At 37.9% G+C, this 3,921-nt stretch overlaps 1 pseudogene; it reads right to left on the reverse strand.

The window, feature by feature from the left end:
* Positions 1-1,455: 1,455 nt before the first annotated feature.
* LOC113456202 lies at positions 1,456-1,743 on the reverse strand (annotated as a pseudogene).
* Between the last annotated feature and the right edge of the window lie 2,178 nt (positions 1,744-3,921).

Consider the following 3,921-nt stretch of genomic DNA (forward strand, 5'->3'; position numbering starts at 1 on the left):
TCAGTAATTAGAAATTGCCATGGTGCATATTTGGGGTGGGTATAGGAAAGAATTTTTAAATCATAAGAACTGTTCTACATGTAATCAATGAAGAAATGAACTCAGTGACCAGAAGTGCTCAAGCAGAGGCTAAGTGACCATCTGTCAGGGATGCTATGGAAAGGAGTCTCTCATTGAGTGGGAGGTTATGCAAAATTATCTCTAAAGCTATTTCTAACTCCACAGATTCTATAATTCAATGAAGGAGAGCCTGAGGAAAGCCTCTAAAGAACTATTAAGTAACTCTATATATCCAATATATCTATCAGCAGTTAATTTCAAGCCAGCCATTAACTTCATCTAAGCATTTAATTTATCTCAGAAATTTGAAGAAAATGGTAATAAAAGAAGGAAATAGAAAAGTCCCTTGCCTGCATGGTTGATCTACGAAAATTGACTTCAAATTGTGCTTCTTGGATCTCTAGAGAGCAGACAGAATGCCCAGAGCTTCTTAAGAGATAGATTTCTGGCAAAGAGAATTTGGAGGCAGAAAAGCCAAACTAACACAGGTAAGGTACATATATGCCACATGAGCCCGAGGTAAGGTGCATAAATGCAATAGTCAATCTCTGGATCCTATATATTATTCAAAAAAGGGACACAGAAATAAGTTTGGGAAATTTGATTATTACTCAATAGTTCTATTCATAACTATTTAAATTAGAACTTTAGTAGGAAACAACAGACTATTATATCTACCTTGTAAGAAATATTTTTAAAAAATCAGTTCTTCCTCAAGATCTATTCTTTTAAAAATATTATTTGGCCATTCATTTCAGAAAGTAACATTTTAGTCTGTTGAAATATATGCAACATAGGTATAAGATATTTTGTGTACAGCCATACTTCTTGAACTAGAACAGTTTTGTATACAGAATAATCATTAAAAGTATATACGTTGTAATAAAAAAGTCATAAAAAAGAAAGACTTGAAAGTAGAATGGGAAAACATTAGAAAAACAAAGAGGATCAGTGGCAGTGAGAAGGAGACAAGAGGAAAGAGAGAGAAATATGTGCAAAACAACCCTATATACATGTACAAAAATGGATAATTAAACATCACAAAGTTTAATAAGCTAATTGAAATGTGCATTTGACTAATTTAAGTAATTAAAAATTTTTCAGTGACACTTCCCTTTTTTAGGAATGTTATTCACAGAAGATAATTTCTTCTTCCGTAATTCTTAAAGAACATAGTGTGAATTAAAACATGTGTTTCTTCAAAGTCACTAACTATGGAACAAGGGGTTATTAAGGAGGATAAGCTCTTAAATATGAAGGGGAATACTTGCAAGCTTCAGTATTAGCAAACATTGAAAGAACAATCTGGAGTTCACATCTTTAACAAACAAAAAAGTACTGCTGTTAAAAAGTAAAAATCCCCAAAGTCTATCTTTCTCTACCAACAACTTTATCTCATTGTTCCTGGTTCTCTTTTTCAGGATCTTTAGGAGACAGCCTGAAGAATTCTCCAATGCCTTTTTGCCACTTTGGAGTTGGGCGCACACACAAACTGGATTCCCGCCTGCATACTTATTTTCAGCTTTTCTCGACGAGCACGATGAAGAATTGGTGACAAAGGTGGAGGAGCCAAACACCTTCCTGGGGGCTCGAGAAGCCACCACTTTTCTGTAGGCTCCCGGGACGTAGTATGCTTTGGTCCGCACCATGTTCACACAGCAAGAGACAATTCGCACCAACGCCCCAGCTGCAGATGTCTTAACTGAACAAGAACCGAAAATCTATTAAATGATCCTGCCATACTACTCCTTGGCATATGCCCAAATGACAAGAGTTCCTACACCACCAATAGTCCCTCATTTATATCTGTCACTACTCTATTCACAAAAGATAGAAAATAGAAATAGTAAAGCACCTTTAAACTGATATATTGATAGTGAAAATGAGATACAAATCAGTAAGTACTATTCTCCTGTTTAAAACAAAGAGGAAAATGAAATTGTCAGGTAAGTGGGTGGAACCTGAAAGAGATCATCATAATGAGTGAAGGCAGTCAGATTCAGAATGACAAACAGCTGTGGTTCTTAGAGCCAAGTCTTTAGATGTGAGTATATACAACTTAAATAACCACAGAAAAGGGGGAAGTAAAAAGCAACCATGAGTGTTTGGGGGAACACTATAAAAAGTAATAACAGGTTCAAGCTATTTGAAGAAAGATCTGTGAAAGATGGTATTAGTTAATAAAAGAGAAGAGATAGAGAAGAGAATTGGGAGAGAAATAGCAGTTAATGTTCTAAAGGAATCTTATTATCTACTTACCTAAAACTACATATATTTATATTTAAGTCTAGATATATACACATGTGTTTGTGTGTGTGTGTGTGTGTGTGTGTGAGAGAGAGAGAGAGAGAGACAGAGACAGAGAGAGAGACAGAGAGAAGAGAGGAGAGGAGAGGAGAGGAGAGGAGAGGAGATGGCAGGGAGGAGAGAGGGGATGAAATTTCCCATATGGGCTGACAATAGTCCCACCAGAGTCAAACTATCTTAAAAAAAATCCCCAAAACCAGACTTGAGAATTCCCTCTTGAATTGTTGGTCAGGGCTATCAAAAAGATTTCCCAAGCATTATAGGTTATTGCTGATGACTTTGATTACCTCCCAGTGGTAGAAAGTAAGTCCTTATTGATGAAAATACATGTGTGTCAGACACAGGTACCAGAAGCTCTGAGCTGGATTTGACCAGAAAGGCTTTTTCCTATGAACTAGAAGGTGCCATATAAACTTTCAAGGGAGGACAGCAACTAACAGCCCTACACAGCTAAAATGCCTAGGAACTATAATGACCAACATGGCACAATAACAATAAGGGCACAGTAATGGCACACATACCTTTGCAGTAAGCAACAGCTATCTAATTGGTCTCAAAGCCTACTCAACAAGAATAAAATCATACTTGCTACTGAAAAACTGTCAAACTACCCATAGTCAGTGATACCATGCCTCTATAAGAACTTACAAATATCAATATATGAGACAAAAATAATTCCTAACTACATTTGAATATTCATCTAACCACAGATAAATATAGGTCTCATTTCTTTTTTAATTTATTTATTTTTTATTGAAAATTTCCACTTCCTCCCACTTCCCTCCCCTCCCCCCACTCCCCCTCCCCCTCCCTCTCCAGTCCAAGGAGCAGTCAGGGTTCCCTACCCTATGGGAAGTCCAAGGTCCTCCCTGCTCCCCCCAAGGTACAGGAAGGTGAGCATCCAAACAGACTAGGCTCCCACAAAGCCCGTCCATGCAGTAGAATCAAAACCCAGCACCATTGTGCTTGGCTTCTCCATTGTCAGCCTCCACCATCAGCCACATTCAGAGAGTCCAGTTTGATCATGTGCTCCATCGGCAGGACTGATCTAATGGGAGATCACCAAGTCCAATTGGACTGGAACTGATAGGTCTCATTTCTTATCAAGGAAATACATCTCTTCAATAGAGGAGACCTTTAGAGAAAGCCACCACAAGTCAAAATGCTAAGAACACGTGATTGATTATGTGGCGGCCAATCACAACTATATATCTACATGACTCCTACATCAAAGACTAGGTGACTATACAGCAGAGACTGAAAGATTGTAAGATTCAGAAGAAAAGGAAGATCGTTGTTACACTGAAATTTCCAGTAGCTACACCCACCAAATCTCTTCAAAATGACTCCCTAAACAGGACCTGAACAAGGACAACACCAATAGAGATGCTTACATGGGATGGGAAAAATCTCATTAGTGGGAAATCTCTAGCACCAGCACTAGAAAAAAAGCTAAGGCAAACAACCCATTAAAAATATCAAGGAATGCTGATACTGGGGGTAATAGTCTTCCCCAATGAAGGACCCCACAATTGGTTATCTAATACCAAGTAA

This window comes from Microtus ochrogaster, chromosome 6 (assembly GCF_000317375.1).
Source record: "Microtus ochrogaster isolate Prairie Vole_2 chromosome 6, MicOch1.0, whole genome shotgun sequence".
NCBI lineage: Eukaryota > Metazoa > Chordata > Mammalia > Rodentia > Cricetidae > Microtus > Microtus ochrogaster.